This window comes from Nyctereutes procyonoides, unplaced genomic scaffold (assembly GCF_905146905.1).
Source record: "Nyctereutes procyonoides isolate TBG_1078 unplaced genomic scaffold, NYPRO_anot_genome, whole genome shotgun sequence".
Taxonomy (NCBI): Eukaryota; Metazoa; Chordata; class Mammalia; order Carnivora; family Canidae; genus Nyctereutes; species Nyctereutes procyonoides.
The window spans coordinates 28,703,227-28,721,549 of record NW_026575136.1 but is presented as its reverse complement, the minus strand read 5'-3'; the positions used below and the strand labels follow the sequence as shown (position 1 = coordinate 28,721,549).

The 18,323-nt window shown below is 37.2% G+C and overlaps 1 pseudogene; it reads left to right on the top strand.

Moving 5' to 3' along the window:
• The first annotated feature begins 15,769 nt into the window (after positions 1-15,769).
• On the top strand, positions 15,770-17,573 carry LOC129495596 (stress-induced-phosphoprotein 1-like; annotated as a pseudogene).
• Positions 17,574-18,323: the final 750 nt, after the last annotated feature.

Sequence of the window (18,323 nt, the reverse complement as noted above, 5' to 3'; positions counted from 1 at the left end):
CACGGGGTAAACAACCCCGCTGAGCCCTGCAGCAGGCAGGGGCAGAGCAGCTCCCCCAAGTGCTAACACCTGAGAATCAGCACAACAGGCCCCTCCCCCAGAAGACCAGCTGGACGGACCAGTGATACTCCCCCGTGTTCCAATACAACTTGTTTTTGGCCACTCTGCACTGAGCAAAATGACTAGAAGGAAAACCTCACCTCAAAAGAAAGAATCAGAAACAGCCCTCTCTCCCACAGAGTTACAAAATCTGGATTACACTTCAATGTCAGAAAGCCAATTCAGAAGCACCATTATACAGCTACTGGTGGCTCTAGAAAAAAGCATTAAGGACTCACGAGACTTCATGACTGCAGAATTTAGATCCAATCAGGCAGAAATTAAAAATCAATTGAATGAGATGCAATCCAAACTAGAAGTCCTAACGACGAGGGTTAACGAGGTGGAAGAATGAGTGAGTGACATAGAAGACAAGTTGATGGCAAAGAGGGAAACTGAGGAAAAAAGAGACAATCAATTAAGGGACCATGAAGACAGATTAAGGAAATAAATGACAGCCTAAGGAAGAAAAACCTACGTTTAATTGGGGTTCCCGAGGGCGCCGAAAGGGACAGAGGGCCAGAATATGTATTTGAACAAATCCTAGCTGAAAACTTTCCCAATCTGGGAAGGGAAACAGGCATTCAGATCCAGGAAATAGAGAGATCCCCCCCTAAAATCAATAAAAACCGTTCAACACCTCGACATTTAATAGTGAAGCTTGCAAATTCCAAAGATAAAGAGAAGATCCTTAAAGCAGCAAGAGACAAGAAGTCCCTGACTTTCATGGGGAGGAATATTAGGGTAACAGCAGACCTCTCCACAGAGACGTGGCAGGCCAGAAAGGGCTGGCAGGATATATTCAGGGTCCTAAATGAGAAGAACATGCAACCAAGAATACTTTATCCAGCAAGGCTCTCATTCAAAATGGAAGGAGAGATAAAGAGCTTCCAAGACAGGCAGGAACTGAAAGAATATGTGACCTCCAAACCAGCTCTGCAAGAAATTTTAAGGGGGACTCTTAAAATTCCCCTTTAAGAAGAAGTTCAGTGGAACAATCCACAAAAACAAGGACTGAATAGATATCATGATGACACTAAACTCATATCTGTCAATAGTAACTCTGAACGTGAATGGGCTTAATGACCCCATCAAAAGGCGCAGGGTTTCAGACTGGATAAAAAAGCAGGACCCATCTATTTGCTGTCTACAAGAGACTCATTTTAGACAGAAGGACACCTACAACCTGAAAACAAAAGGTTGGAGAACCATTTACCATTCAAATGGTCCTCAAAAGAAAGCAGGGGTAGCCATCCTCATATCAGATAAACTAAAATTTACCCCGAAGACTGTAGTGAGAGATGAAGAGGGACACTATATCATACTTAAAGGATCTATCCAACAAGAGGACTTAACAATCCTCAATATATATGCCCACGAATGTGGGAGCTGCCAAATATTTAAATCAATTAATAACCAAAATGAAGAAATACTTAGATAATAATACTTACACTTGGTGACTTCAATCTAGCTCTTTCTATACTTGTTAGGTCTTCTAAGCACAACATCTCGAAAGAAACGAGAGCTTTAAATGATACCCTGGGCCAGATAGATTTCACAGATATCTACAGAACTTTACATCCAAACTCAACTGAATACACATTCTTCTCAAGTGCACATGGAACTTTCCCCAGAATAGACCACATACTGGGTCACAAATCAGGTTTGAACCGATACCAAAAGATTGGGATCATCCCCTGCATATTCTCAGACCATAATGCCTTGAAATTAGAACTAAATAACAACAAGAAGTTTGGAAGGACCTCAAACAAGTGGAAGTTAAGGACCATCTTGCTAAAAGATGAAAGGGTCAACCAGGAAATCAAGGAAGAATTAAAAAGATTCATGGAAACTAATGAGAATGAAGATACAACCGTTCAAAATCTTTGGGACACAGCAAAAACAGTCCTAAGGGGGAAATACATTGCAATACAAGCATCCATTCAAAAACTGGAAAGAACTCAAATACAAAAGCTAACCTTACACCTAAAGGAGCTAGAGAAAAAACAGCAGACAGATCCTACACCCAGCAGAAGAAGAGAGTTAATTAAGGTTCGAGCAGAACTCAACGAAATCGAGACCAGAAGAACTGTGGAACAGATCAACAAAACCAGGAGTTGGTTCTTTGAAAGAATTAATAAGATAGATAAACCATTACCAGCCTTATTAAAAAGAAGAGAGAGAAGACTCAAATTAATAAAATCATGAATGAGAAAGGAGAGATCACTACCAACACCAAGGAAATACAAATGATTTTAAAAACATATTATGAACAGCTATATGCCAATAAATTAGGCAATCTAGAAGAAATGGACGTATTTCTGGAAAGCCACAAACCACCAAAACTGGAACAGGAAGAAATAGAAAACCTGAACAGGCCAATAACCAGGGAGGAAATTGAAGCAGTCATCCAAAACCTCCCAAGACACAAAAGTCCAGGGCCAGATGGCTTCCCAGGGGAATTCTATCAAACGTTTAAAGAAGAAATCATACCTATTCTACTAAAGCTGTTTGGAAAGATAGAAAGAGATGGAGTACTTCCAAATTCATTCTATGAGGCCAGCATCACCTTAATTCCAAAACCAGACAAAGACCCCACCAAAAGGAGAATTACAGACCAATATCCCTGATGAACATGGATGCAAAAATTCTCAACAAGATACTAGCCAATCGGATCCAACAATACATTAAGAAAATTATTCCCCGTGACCAAGTAGGATTTATCCCTGGGACACAAGGCTGGTTCAACACTCGTAAAACAATCAATGTGATTCATCATATCAGCAAGAGAAAAACCAAGAACCATATGATCCTCTCATTAGATGCAGAGAAAGCATTTGACAAAGTACAGCATCCATTCCTGATCAAAACTCTTCAGAGTGTAGGGATAGAGGGAACATTCCTCGACATCTTAAAAGCCATCTATGAAAAGCCCACAGCAAATATCATTCTCAATGGGGAAGCACTGAGAGCTTTCCCCTAAGATCAGGAACAAGACAGGGATGTCCACTCTCACCACTGCTATTCAACATAGTATTGGAAGTCCTAGCCTCAGCAATCAGACAACAAAAAGACATTAAAGGCATTCAAATTGGCAAAGAAGAAGTCAAACTCTCCCTCTTCGCCGATGACATGATACTCTACATAGAAAACCCAAAAGCCTCCACCCCAAGATTGCTAGAACTCATACAGCAATTTGGCAGCATGGCAGGATACAAAATCATTGCCCAGAAGTCAGTGGCATTTCTATACACTAACAATGAGACTGAAAAAGAGAAATTAAGGAGTCAATCCCATTTACAATTGCACCCAAAAGCATAAGATACCTAGGAATAAACCTAACCAAAGAGGTAAAGGATCTATACCCTAAAAACTATAGAACACTTCTGAAAGAAATTGAGGAAGACACAAAGAGATGGAAAAATATTCCATGCTCATGGATTGGCAGAATTAATATTGTGAAAATGTCAATGTTACCCAGGGCAATTTACACGTTCAATGCAATCCCTATCAAAATACCATGGACTTTCTTCAGAGAGTTAGAACAAATTATTTTAAGATTTGTGTGGAATCAGAAAAGACCCCGAATAGCCAGGGGAATTTTAAAAAAGAAAACCATAGCTGGGGGCATCACAATGCCAGATTTCAGGTTGTACTACAAAGCTGTGGTCATCAAGACAGTGTGGTACTGGCACAGAAACAGACACATAGATCAATGGAACAGAATAGAGAACCCAGAAGTAGACCCTGAACTTTATGGTCAACTAATATTCGATAAAGGAGGAAAGACTATCCACTGGAAGAAAGACAGTCTCTTCAATAAATGGTGATGGGAAAATTGGACATCCACATGCAGAAGAATGAAACTAGACCACTCTCTTGCACCATACACAAAGATAAACTCAAAATGGATGAAAGATCTAAATGTGAGACAAGATTCCATCAAAATCCTAGAGGAGAACACAGGCAACACCCTTTTTGAACTCGGCCACAGTAACTTCTTGCAAGATACATCCACGAAGGCAAAAGAAACAAAAGCAAAAATGAACTATTGGGACTTCATCAAGATAAGAAGCTTTTGCACAGCAAAGGATACAGTCAACAAAACTCAAAGACAACCTACAGAATGGGAGAAGATTTTTGCAAATGACATATCAGATAAAAGGCTAGTTTCCAAGATCTATAAAGAACCTATTAAACTCAACACCAAAGAAACAAAAAATCCAATCATGAAATGGGCAAAAGACATGAAGAGAAATCTCACAGAGGAAGACATAGACATGGCCAACATGCACATGAGAAAATGCTCTGCATCACTTGCCATCAGGGAAATACAAATCAAAACCACAATGAGATCCCACCTCACACCAGTGAGAATGGGGAAAATTAACAAGGCAGGAAACCACAAATGTTGGAGAGGATGCGGAGAAAAGGGAACCCTCTTACACTGTTGGTGGGAATGTGAACTGGTGCAGCCACTCTGGAAAACTGTGTGGAGGTTCCTCAAAGAATTAAAAATAGACCTGCCCTATGACCCAGCAATTGCACTGTTAGGGATTTACCCCAAAGATTCAGATGCAGTGAAACGCCGGGACACCTGCACCCCGATGTTTCTAGCAGCAATGTCCACAATAGCCAAACTGTGGAAGGAGCCTCGGTGTCCATCGAAAGACGAATGGATAAAGAAGATGTGGTTTATGTATACAATGGAATATTCCTCAGCCATTAGAAACGACAAATACCCACCATTTGCTTCAACGTGGATGGAACTGGAGGGTATTATGCTGAGTGAAGTAAGTCAATCGGAGAAAGACAAACAGTGTATGTTCTCATTCATTTGGGGAATATGAATAATAGTGAAAGGGAATATAAGGGAAGGGAGAAGAAATGTGTGGGAAATATCAGAAAGGGAGACAGAACATAGAGACTCTTAACTCTGGGAAACGAACTAGGGGTGGTGCAAGGGGAGGAGGGTGGGAGGTGGGGGTGAATGGGTGACGGGCACTGAGGGGGCACTTGAGGGGATGAGCACTGGGTGTTATTCTGTATGTTGCCAATGAACACCAATAAAAAATAAATTTTTTATAAAAAAATTTCCTGTCAAAATATAATCTTAGATATATTTATTAATTTCTATATGTAAGATAACCAGGTAATGATCTTGTGAATCAAATCAAATAATGATACTTTTTCTTTGGTATATTTACTTAGAATATGTCCATATGCACTTTATTTTTATTATGACAATGACCTGCCTCTGTTAGTAGATCTAGGTTTTTTTTTTCATGAAAAATAATAACATGTGATTTCATCAAAATAAAATTTTATATTATCTAATTAAGCATAACAAATATCGCATATACCCTATTTCTGGTCTTCTATCCTTTCATATTTCAGTATAGCCAAAATCTTAGCTTTTAACAGAAACTTTGATTCTCCTGAGATCTATGTCAGAGTGTACTCTCATTCTGATACATTTTTTTTCTTTTTTTAGAATGAATAACTTAAACTAATGAGAAACGATGTTTCTGGGAAGATCAGTGAACAGGAAATACAAAGACTTGATTTATTTTTCTTATATGAGCTTACTTACAAAACTTGACAGAGTTAATAGGTGTGTAGGGATGTAGGGTGAGTTCAGAGCATGCGTCTCTAAAAGGTAATACCTAAATCACTTTTCATCAGGGTATATAATTCATGACAATCATGAAAGTTCAAAGCCCAAGAATTTTTTAATTCCAATCTCTGGGTAGACAGATCTATTCTTGGTCCAGAAATATATCATCTGAAGCTCTTTAGGGATGGAGTTTAAAGGAACTTAACTATAAGGTAGAATTTGTTATTTGGAACAATTGAAGATGCCAAGTTCAGAGAAGCAAGTGAATACAAAGGAAAAAAAAACAAAAAACAAAAAGAGGGAAGCAGGCTCCAAATCATAGGGAACAGTGAGAATGAAGAGCAAATTGATTCCCAGCCATAGACAATGTTCAAAATTACGGGTTCAGAGAGACAAAATCAAGAAAATAGATCATAACTTGATGAGGAAAAGACAATTTCAGAAATTTTAGATCTTGAACAGCTCTTAGGTAGAATATTGGCATTTGGAGAGGAGGGGTGCCTGGGTGGCTCAGTTGGTTAAATGTCCAACTCTTGATTTTGGCTCAGATCATGATCTCAGGGTTTGAGATTGAGCCCTGCACTGAGAGTCTCTCTCCCACTCTGCCCCTCCCTGCTCTCTAAAACAAGGAAAACTTCCAAAAAACCAAGACAAAACAAATAATATTGGCATTTGGAACACCTGTTTTATACATTAGTAGCATCCTGTTGCCCAAATGAATTACAATACTTTAATGGTATAGGGGTTACTTGCTATAGTATCGATAAAAAGCTTAACATATGAGCAAAAATACCCTCCAAAATCTCAATAATTTTGAATATAGGTATTTTTAATATATCATTTCAATTCCACATAGATTTGTAAGATTTTTATTTGATAGAGGAAGAAGAAATTAAATTCATAGTTATTTTTTCATGCTTCACTGCCAAATTGATTTGAATAATTTTTAGTTAAGACTTGCAGTTGGTTTGCAGAAATGCTAGTCTCTTGACTCCCAGGTGACTATCTTGCTGTATCTTACATTTAGAAAACTGACATCTAGAGAATTCGTGTTAGAGAATTTGTGTTTTTTAATATTAAATAACAAACTCATTGTTGAAGCATCAATACTAAGTAATTTTTGTCTTTTCTAATTGCTCTTTACATTATACAGTATTAGTACATAAATTCTCCATTTTTTAGTATAATAATCTATAGTTTAGTATAATATGCTTTAGTATAATATGCAGAAGGCAGCCCTAAAATAAAATTATTTCACCTAGGTAAGAGATCTTAGTCCTTTTTAGCTACTAATTATCTTAACATAAATTAGTTTATGAGGTTTAGCAGAAAGCCTAACAACCATAAAAAAAGAATTTGTGTGTAAATACAGAGATGTCAGTTCTGCCTAGGAGGAATAGAACTTGATGGGGTTGTTAAATATGATATTGACATTCTGGAGGCTGGACTGACTAAAACACTATTGTCAATATGGGAAGGTAGTTGAGGTTAAACAAACAAAATTTTTCATCTCTTATTATTTCTTGATTGTTCTTTTCCCTCAAGTTAATAACAATTACTAAAAAGTCATATTTTAAAACTGCAAAGATTTGTCTCTGTTCAGTTTGTAGATTCATCACAATTAAGATTTTTAAAACATAATTGCAAATTCTTAGAGAATTTAAATTTAGAGAAAATGTAATTTTAGAGAAAAGTAAACCCTTTGGTTCAAGAATAAAAAGGAAAGATAAAGTTGAAATACATACTTTTCACACTCAGCAAAAATGATCACACAGCAATTGGTATTGCTTGGCATTTTCCATGTGTACATACCCCAGAGTGCCCACAAAATGAAAAGATTAAGAAGTTAATGAGATTTATTCAATCATTTTAATGGTACTGCACAATAATCGTGATGTAATGTGTTTTCTTCTCCAAAATTGAAGGCACAAATGTCTAATGATGAAGTCTTCCTTGATGAATAGTTTGTCTTTGTCAAAAATTCAATGGCAAAATTCCACTGATGTCAGTGTCTATATGATCCATCTGCTGCATAAAAGCTGGCTGACTTAGTAGAAGTAGCCTAAGGGAATTCTAACATATGTAACTCTCTTTTCAAAATTGAAGTTTTTATCCATGAATTTCAATTGTATTTTCCACTGTACTTACTTTCCATTTAGTTCACATACCTTGAAAAATGCATTGAACATTTCTAGAGATATATGTAAAGTATAAACATAATGCCTCACACAGTCACTCACAAATACTATTTCTTCGACCAATCCTATGTAAATATCAGCATATGTTGAGCATTTTTTATGGATTCAAGAAAATTTAGAACACTTCTTCTGAATTTTATATAGTAAAATAAATTACACAACAAAGATCCTTATTATTAATTACTTTCCTTTTAAAGTAGTCTGCAATGATTTGTTAGTCATAAATTGACCAAAAATCCACTGAGGATATAAAGTCTTATAGATGAATCAGGGGTCCTCAGGTGGCTTAGTTGGTGAAGTGTCCAACTCTTGGTTTTGGCTCAGGTCATTGCAAAGTCAAGCCCCATGATCAATGCAGAGTCTTTTGAAGATTCTCTCCCTCTCCCTCTCCTCCTCCCGCTTTCTCTCTCTCTCTCTCAAATAATTAAAAAAAAAAAGATGAACTAGATAGGGAGTTGGGAAAAAATTCTAATAGGTCAAAATCTAGCTGGCAACAAAATTAAAGGTGTTAGTGCCTGATGCTCCTTGGAAGTGCATGTAAATGAGTAAAAGAAAGGTTGACCTTCTAGTTCCCAGAGAACAAACCCAGGAATCCAGGTATCACACAGTAAGGACTTCCATTTCATTGAATAGGATTTGCCGTATAATCTCATCTAAGATTAGAAGGATAGAAACCATAATCCAGCTTGCTAAAGAAGACATCCCTATGCCTTTTGAGTTCTGTAATTCTCTACTTGTAAATTGTCTTTGGCATACTCCTCATAATGGAGATGCTAATACTCTTTATTTTTAGCAATATCTAAGCATATGTGAGAAATTCAATAATTAAATATCATTGAAAAAAAATTAAATATCATTGAAGGCAGTTATTAAATTCATTAGTGGTATTTTGTTAAATTATTTCTACAAATGATCAGTTAAACTTATTCTTCTGTATAATTTTTGAGAAAACTGTTACCTATATGATATGGTTTTGTCAAGTTTTATAAGACTTGCCAGTGATCAGAGGATTCTAGGTTCAATAATTTTGAGATTATGCAAAGTCATAGTTACACAGAAGACAAAAATAAAAGTAGCCCTGAGAATAGATTTGTATTAATTTACATTTTTTCCTTTTTGATAAAACACTAATGAAAATGTATAAGATCAACTTTTTTTGGTACATAGTTTGTTAAAAATTTTTTTGATTATAAGGCATTTATACATAAGTGGCTTTTTCACATAATTAGCAAAGCTGTTATTACTAAAATTAATTACTGCAACATACATGTATTTTATAATATATATATTATATATATATGCTATTTAACATTTAGGTATGCTTATTCTAAATGATGGTTAGATTATAATTGTCCTCAATTGTAATTTAGATGAGCTGATTCAGATATTTACACTGAGTGATGGGGAGTACAATAGAATAATATGGATTAAGAGCAAGCAGGAATTGAATAAACAAATAAAATGAGGCAGAAAAATTAATGAAGAACTAAAGGGAGGAGGCAAAAGATCTCAGGCAAAAAGCAAAGAATGCAAGAATTGAACAATTTGTGTGTTTCAAAGTATCCCATGTGCTTAAAGAACATGTCCTCTAGCCTTGCGCAGACCATAGTTTACAAGACTCAGGAAAGGATGGTCTTAGAGTTAAGGTGTCCTCTTCAATTCATTTTCTGTTGTTTCTTCATTTTTCCCCCCTCATGGTTACGAATTTATTGCCTCGTTTCTGTTTCTCCTCATTTTGCTCTTTGTAATTGATTAGATTCTCAATTCAGGGATAAAAAAAAAAATCAGGCAGAAAATGGCTCATTCATGGAGGTGGGACATGAGGTTAATAGTGCAAGGGAACAGCCTAGAGTATTGGAGGGCAGAGAACTGTCCCCAGAGCACAGCAGACCCCACCCCCACTCCCAAGTGTGCAACAGAGGTCTGGTCAGTGTGTACATGTCAAAAAACCACCCAGAGCCAGGGAAAGAACTACTCCAAAGAATTACAAGGAGCAGTGCCTATGCTCACACAAGATGGAATTAGTGCATATTTCCACCATTTAGACTGGACCTCATAATTCATGAGGTATCACAAAGAATACACAGAAGGTTCTTGCTTCAATAGTGGGGGACAATTAGCTCTACAGTGAAAACTGCTCTCGTCCTACCTAATAATATTTAAAACAAGATCATAGAGATTCAGACTTATAATAAGTAACTTAATTGCATTCCAAAACAAAGTTCATTAGTGATTATAGGATAAAAAAGTAACCAATACCCAACAAGGTGAAGTTTATAATATTTGCCATTTAATATAAAATTGTAAGGCTTGCAAAGATGAAGAAAAATACAATCCATGATGAGGAGAAAAATCAAGCACTGAAACCAATCCAGAACTGGCACAGATGTTAGAATTAGAAGACAAATACATAAAAATAATTACAACTGTGTTTCCTATATTCAGAAGTAGAAATATGAAGATATAAGAAAAACCTGAATTATAATTCCAAAGATGAAATTTACAGTAAGTGGAAAAATTCACTGGATGAAATTAACAGAAGGCTAACTTTGCAGCAGAACAGATGGGAAAATACGAAGATCCAGCAATTATAACTATCCAAATTGAAACACACAGAGGGGAAAAATGAATACAAATAGAGTAGAACATCAGTAAGCTGAAGGATAATTTTGGATGTCCTAATGTATTTGTAATTAAAGTTTATTAAATCAAAGTGGTGTGATAAAATTAAAAAAAATTAAGTTCATCAATATTACAAATATTTACCCACTTTGTAACCCAGTCTTTCCACTTCTACATATTTACTAAGAGAAATGTAAGCATATGTCTGTATAGAAATAGTTGTAACAGTGGTTTCCACCTGCCTATCAAAAAGTGAATGGATGGAAACATTGTAGGACATGCATACAGTGGAATACTATCCAGCAATAAAAGGATGAACTATCTCCCAACTTCCATAGTACATCATTTTCCCGAGGAATTCCACTAAAACTTTCAGTACTTCTAGTAGCAATTTGTGCATGTTGTTTTGATTTCTGGTTATGTTTTTCAATGCCTTTTATTATGACACCTTCAGGTAAGGGTAACTATATTTTTGCTTCTCCAAAACTGAGTACTATTCACCTATAGTTGGTCTCAATAAATGTATGAAGTGAAATATTAATTCAGTAACATTTAAATCTCAGTTAAATTTACCTAAGAGTAAACAAATTTTTAGTATCAAAAACAAGTTGCAAGAATGTTCCTATTTAAAAAAAAATCTTCCTAATAATTGCTACTTACTCTTTAGTGGAATCTATGAACATGTGAGACAGGAATCCTATCACAGAGCCCTTTTGTCATAGATAGAACGTTTCCCAGATACTAGTTCTTCTTGCCACATCTTCACCTCGTTTGTTATTCAAGTATATATTTTATCTTATTTATTTTATTTCATTTTATTTATTGTTTTGAGAGAGAGAGAGGGAGAGTACACCCATACTTGTGAGAAGATGAGACGGGGGAGGGAGAAGGAGAGAATCTTAAACAGGCTCCACGTCAGGATAGAACCCCAGGTGGGGCTCAGTATCACCACCCTGAGATCATGACCTCAGCCAAGATCAAGAGTCCAATGCTTAACTGAGGGAGCCACCCAGGTACCCCCTCAAGTATATGTTTTAAGTGCATATTAATTTTATGATTTATTTCACTTAGTATAATATTCCATTTAAGTTCCATTTCTGTTGTTTCAAATGGGAAGATTTAATTATTTTTTAAGGCTGAGCAATATTTCATTGTGTGTGTGTATGTATACACCACATTTCTTCATTTACTAGGACCCATGCAGGTTGTTTTCATATCTTAGCTATCATAAGTATTGCAATGAACATAGAGGTGCATATATCTTTCAAGTTAGTTTTTTTTTTCATTTTCTTTTGTTAAATACCCAGGAGTAGAAATACTAGATCACATAATAATGAAGACAAAATAAAAACCATAATGTAATATTAAATATAAAGTAGCGGGATCCCTGGGTGGCGCAGCGGTTTGGCGCCTGCCTTTGGCCCAGGGCGCGATCCTGGAGACCCGGGATCGAATCCCATGTCGGGCTCCTGGTGCATGGAGCCTGCTTCTCCCTCTGCCTGTGTCTCTGCCTCTCTCTCTCTCTGTATGACTATCGTAAATAAATAAAAAAAAAAAATTAAATATAAAGTAGCATTAAAATATATATTTTATTATTAAGATACATTCATCGAAATACCACCTAAAATTAGCTTTTATAACCCCAGGTATACACATTTATTCTTTTTGAATGTTATATGGGGTATACAAATATGTGTATCACAAAGTTTTTGTTGACCTGAGAAATAAACATATTTAACTGATTGTTCATGATGAATGAGTGCACAATGTAGTTACTTCTTTTGAAGTCCTCATATTTATAATTTCTCTAACTTACTCCATATTTTTTCTTTCTAGGAAAAAGGAAGAATAAGCAGGAGATAAAAGAAATGATAAAATGTAGAAAAGCTAACAGAAATACATACGATAAAATTTTAAAGTGTTGAAGAAAAATTGCATGAGACAGGTTAAACAGTCAAGGAAGATATAATTTAAAATTATTTCAATAGGAGTCAAGACTGTTGCACTGTGGGAGAGACTGAACTCAATTTCTCTGAAACAAAAGGCAGGAGGATTTTTAAATGCTGGAGTGAATTAATAGAAAAGCACTGAAGGATGGGAGGAGGGAGGTTGGTCAGTATGACAAGGGCTATCTCTGCTTTCTAATCATCCCCCATGGAAGGTAGGTTCTCACCCTCCCACAGAGACTGGGAGACAGGGGCTTATCTTTCTTGATGATTACATTTCAAAGGGTTCACTCCCAGGTCCTTGAGAAAACGTTCCTGAGTTGTAAAACTGGCAAGAGGCTGGGAAAAGATTTACATTTCAAAGGACAAAGGAAGAATATACAATAGCAAGTTTTCTAAAGTAAATGCTCTAAGAAAAGGGGGGTCAGAGTCCTAGAGTGAGGAAGAAGACTATCTGAAGTTTAGTCAAACTGAAGGGAACCTTAAGGTCATTTTGGTTAAGAGGAGTTGGAAAAAAAAAATGTATATTCAAGTTTTCTTGCCATTCATCAAATTACTTTTAAAAATCTTTGTCTCTGAAAAACTTTTAGAACTTATAAATCCATCATTCAACTTAGTAAAAGTTTCAAAGTTCACATTAATGATGTGGAAAACTAATTTGACCAGATCTGTTGAATTACTTTTTGTTATAAAGATGACAAAAAAACCTGAAGCAAGTAGTTCAGAAAATATCCTTTTAGAAAACTATTTTGACAAGTGCCATTTGTTTCCATTATTTTAACACTTGAAGATACATTGTTAAGTGGGTTTACTGTATTTAACGCCAGTAATGAATTCTTATTCTAAATCTTTAGAGCTAGTTTTCTGCTATCAAATATTTGCTAGGAGATGGGCTGAGACTTTAGGATTGTGTGAGAATATCCCAGCTCTCAGATTAATGAACTGAAAGCCAATCATCCTGGCATAAATGCCTGAACACTATACTGTGTGTCTTTCATTAGAAAACATTGAGTGATAAAAGATTATTCCTCTCATTCTATCACAGAAAAAAAAAAGATTATGCTTCCTTTAGAGACCTAATTGATTTGAAAGATCTTTATGTACTAATGCTGGACATTGTTTAGAACCAAACAAAAACCTAGAACTGGAAAAAAATTAATCCATACTTGAAGAGTCATTTAAAATGCAAGCAGTATAATTCAAATTGATCAGAAAAGGAATCGCAAGAAGGGCATTTTTATAAAACTAATTACCATGTCAGATGCTTAAAATATAAAGTCAGTGTAATATGTGCAAACAATCCCTAAGGCAATGTGCTACCATCTGCCTTAGGGAAGAGTCCATTATTTTGTTGCTCTATTACTCTGTGATGAAAATCTTTTCCTAAGCTTGCACACACCATACGCACACAATCAGCAAAGTGGCTTAATAAAATCTTGGTCAAAGGGTCAGTTGAGATTTGGATGAAATTAACACAAGAATTCTACAGAAAATATATACTTCACTTTTTTCTTATATTTTACTTTTATAAAATGAATAATATTTGGTCTCTTTTTCCAGGATTTGGGAAAAAAATTGGAGAGAAGCAGGGTTAGCAAAGAACAAGGTTCAAAAAAGTATAGAATTTTATAATCTGAAACATTTATTCACTTAATTGACTACCCATTCATTCTTGTATGGTGAAAATGCAATTTATGGAATAGGAGGCAAATTCTGCAAACCATATATTATGAAAAGGAATAGTTTCCAAAATATAAAAGGAACTCAATAGCAAAAGAGCTAATAATCTGTTTAGAAAATGGGTTACAGATTTGAGTAGACATTTTGCAAAAAGAAAAAAGGATGTAAATGGTCAACAGGTATGTCAGTTATGCTCAATGTCAGTAATCATCAGTGGTAATGCAAATCAAAATCACAGTGAGGCCCACATCTTAGGAGAGACACCAAGATGGCTACCTAAGACATTCCTGAGCTAACCTCCTCCCACAGATGCCCCAAATGCACACCTACACACAGAGCAATTCACTTGGAGAAATAGAGACCAGCTGAGTGACTCCTTCACATCAGGTAAATGAGAAAATAGCCATACCTAAAAGGATAGGAAAAACTGACTCACACTTGTGCCATAAACACCAACCATGGTGTAGAGCCATACAATCAGGATTGAATGCTCAAATTCCAGCTTCTCCCTAAGGAATTAAAGAGTTTGAACTGTACTTCTAGCACCGCAAGTTTTAAGACTGCCTCTCTCCCCTCAAATATCCCACCTAGCCTGAAAACCAGTTGGGTTTGCATCCAGGGGACCTATAGGACTATAGCAACCAAAGAAGCAGGTTCTTCAGAGTATGTAAGGATTAACCTTGGCTATCCCCTAGACTCAGGGCAAGGGAAATGGGCAAAATTGAAAGGATATTGACTGTACACTTTATAAACTGCTACCTGATGGCCTGGTTTCTAATTAGCATGCATTTAAGGACTGGTCATGAGGCCCCCCATCATTCTATTGGAACTCAGGGGAGATGGTTGGCACCTCCCTGGGCTTCTCTTTCTTGCTTGCTCTAATAATAAACCAAATTGCCAATATCTTCCTGGAAGGAGCTATTACACACCCCTGTGCCCTAACTTTTATAATTGCCACTTAAAAGACAGTCACCAAAATCATGTGGCAGACAAAAACATAATCTCTGTTTGTCTCTGGATGGTGCTTTCCCAGCTGCTGCCTGAGGGTCTAGCTTCTGGTGAGTCTACACCTAGGTACTGAATGGCTATGTTTTGGGACTCTAATGGGTCCTGGTGCACCCTCAACTACTGGAACGACTAAAAACAAGTAGAGAGGCTTGGACAATCATAAACATTTGAGAGACAACCAGGAACTCGAGCTGGCCAGTAAGGTTCATCTCCTATGACAGACCAGTCTGTTAAGACTCAGAAATATGGCTATTTTTTCTAATGTGCAGAAAGCAAAAGAAAGTCAATGACATTGAAGAACCAGGGTTTTCTGTTTGTTGTTTTTTTTTTTTTTTTTTGGCCTTGAAGATCAACTTATTAATTTAAATAGGCTGTTATAAACTATGTTTTATGTGAGCCTCAAAACCACAATGGAAAAACCTATAGTAGATACACAAAAGATGAAGGAATCAAAGCACAGTACTGTAGAAAATCATCACATCATAAAGGAAGAGAACAAGAAAGGGAAGGAAAAAAAAGTACTGCAAAACAGAAAACAAATTTTTGGGGTTGGGAATATGGAGCTGACTGAATTGATTCAACAGAGTTCCAGCCAAGCTATGGAGCAGGTAAATGAGCTAAAAGAGAAGGGCAATAAGACCCTGAGGGCAGACAACATCCATGATGCACTGCAGTGCTACTCTGAGGCCATTAAGTTAGATCCCCAGACCACGTGCTCTCTAGCAATCACTCAGCAGCCTATGCCAAGAAAGGGGACTACCAGAAGGCTTACAAGGATGGCTGTAAAACTGTTGACTTAAAACCTCACTGAGGCAAGGGCTATTGGCAGAAGGCCGCAGCTGTTAAGTTCTTAAAGTTATTTGAAGAAGCCAAGCAAACCTAGGAAGAGGGTTAAAAACATGAAGTAAATAATCCTCAGCTCAAAGAGAGCCTACAGAATATGGAGGCCCGGTTGGCAGAGCAGAAATTCATGAACCTTTTCAACATGCCTAATCTGTACCAGAAATTGGAGAGTTATCCCAGGACAAGGATGCTGCTTGTACCTACCAGGAGCTGATAGAGCAGCTATGAAACAAACCATCCAACTTGGGGATGAAACATCAGGATCCCCAGATCATGACTACTCTCAGTGTCCTGCTAGGAGTCAATCTCAATAATATGAATGAGGAGAAGGAAGTTGGAACACCTCCCCCAACTCCTCCTCCCATGAAGGACACCAAGCCAGAGCCAATGGAACAAGATATTCTAGAGAATAAGAAGCAGATGCTGAAAGAGAAAGAGTTGGGGAATGAGGCCTACAAGAAGAAAGACTTTGACACAGTCTAAAGCACTATGACAGAGCCGAGGACCTGGACCAGATCAACATGACTTACATGACCAATCAAGAAGCTGTGTACTTGGGATCCCTGGGTGGCTCAGCGGTTTGGCGCCTGCCTTTGGCCCAGGGCATGATCCTGGAGTCTTGGGATCGAGTCCTGCATCGGGCTCCTGGCATGGAGCCTGCTTCTCTGTCTGCCTGTGTCTCTGCCTCTCTTTCTCTCTCTCTGTGTCTTTCATAAATAAATAAATCCTTAAAAAAAAAAAGCTGTGTACTTCTAGAGGGGTAACTACAGTAAATGCTGGGAGCTTTGTGAGAAGGCCATCGAAGTGGGGCAAAAAAAACAGGAAGACTATAAACAGATTGCCAAACCTTATGCTCAAATTGGCAACTCTTACTTCAAAGAAGAAAAGTACAAGGATGCCATCCATTTCCATAACAAGTCTTTGACAGAGCACTGAACCCCAGCTATGCTCAAGAAATTCCAATAGGCAGAGAAATTCTGAACGAACAAGAGTGGCTGGCTTATATAAACCCGGACCTGGCCTTGCAGGTGAAGAACAAAGACAATGAATGTTTTCAATATGGGACTATCCCCAGGCCATGAAGCATTATACAGAAGTAATCAAATGGAATCCAGAAGAGGCCAAATTGTACAGCAATTGAGCTGCCTGCTACCCCAAACTCCTGGGGTTTCAGCTGGCATTCAAGAACTGTGAGGAATGTATCCAGCTAGAGCCTGTCTTCATCAGTGGGTACACATGGAAAGCAGCTGCCCTGGAAGTGATGGAGGAAAAGCTATGGATGGCTACCACAAGGTGTTAGATCTTGACTCCAACTGTAAGGAGGCTGCAGATGTTTACCAACACTGTATGATGGCCCAGTACAAATGCCACCACAGCCCTGAAGACATGAAGTGACAGGCCATGGCTGACCCTGGGGTGCAGCAGATAAGTGACCCAGCCATGCGACTGATCCTGGAGCAGATGCAGAATGACCCTCAGATGTTCAGCAAACACTTAAAGAACCATGTAATAGCACACATCCAGAAGCTGATGGATGTTAGTCTGATCGCAATTCAGTGATGATTTATTCATCATTCCCTTCCCTTCACCCTCATATGATAAGAAAGGCTGGGATGACAGCAAGCAGTGTCAAGCAGAGGAGAGAGCAGGGGAAAGTGAACAACTTCTCTCTATATATTTGTATAGACCTATGTGGAAGATACAGAGACTCATACTCACGTTACTTGCACTGCAGCTGCCTATGGGCCCTCCCAGCAGCACAAGCATTGGCTCTTTCACTGTGCTCAGGTTCCCTGTTCCCTTCCCTAACCTCAGTTGCTGTCTCAGTTGCTTTTCCATTGTTGGTGATTTTTTATTTGGGGCAGTGGGCATGTATGAGGAGGGGACGCTGTTCTTCTCCGACCTCAGGTTCCAACTGTCTTCACATTGTTAACTTCATATGCCCTTCTGTAACAAAACAAGCCAGTAGAGCATGGTTATTAAAACAAAACAAAACAAAACAAAATTTTAAATAGTAAGTTCATAGCTATCAATACTTATTTTAAATGTAAATGTGCTAAATTCTCCCATCAAAAGAGAGTGGCTGAATAGAAAAGATGCAATAATATGTTGCATACAGAAACTTACTTTAGCTTTAAGAAGACACAGAGGCTGAAAGTGAAGGGATGGGTAAACATATTTCAAAAAACTAGTGAAAGAATACAAGGGGTACTTATGAGCAAAACGGACTTTAGACTAAAACCTATAACAGGAGAAAGATCATGACATAATAAAAGGTCAATTCATCAAGAGGATATAAAAATTATAAAT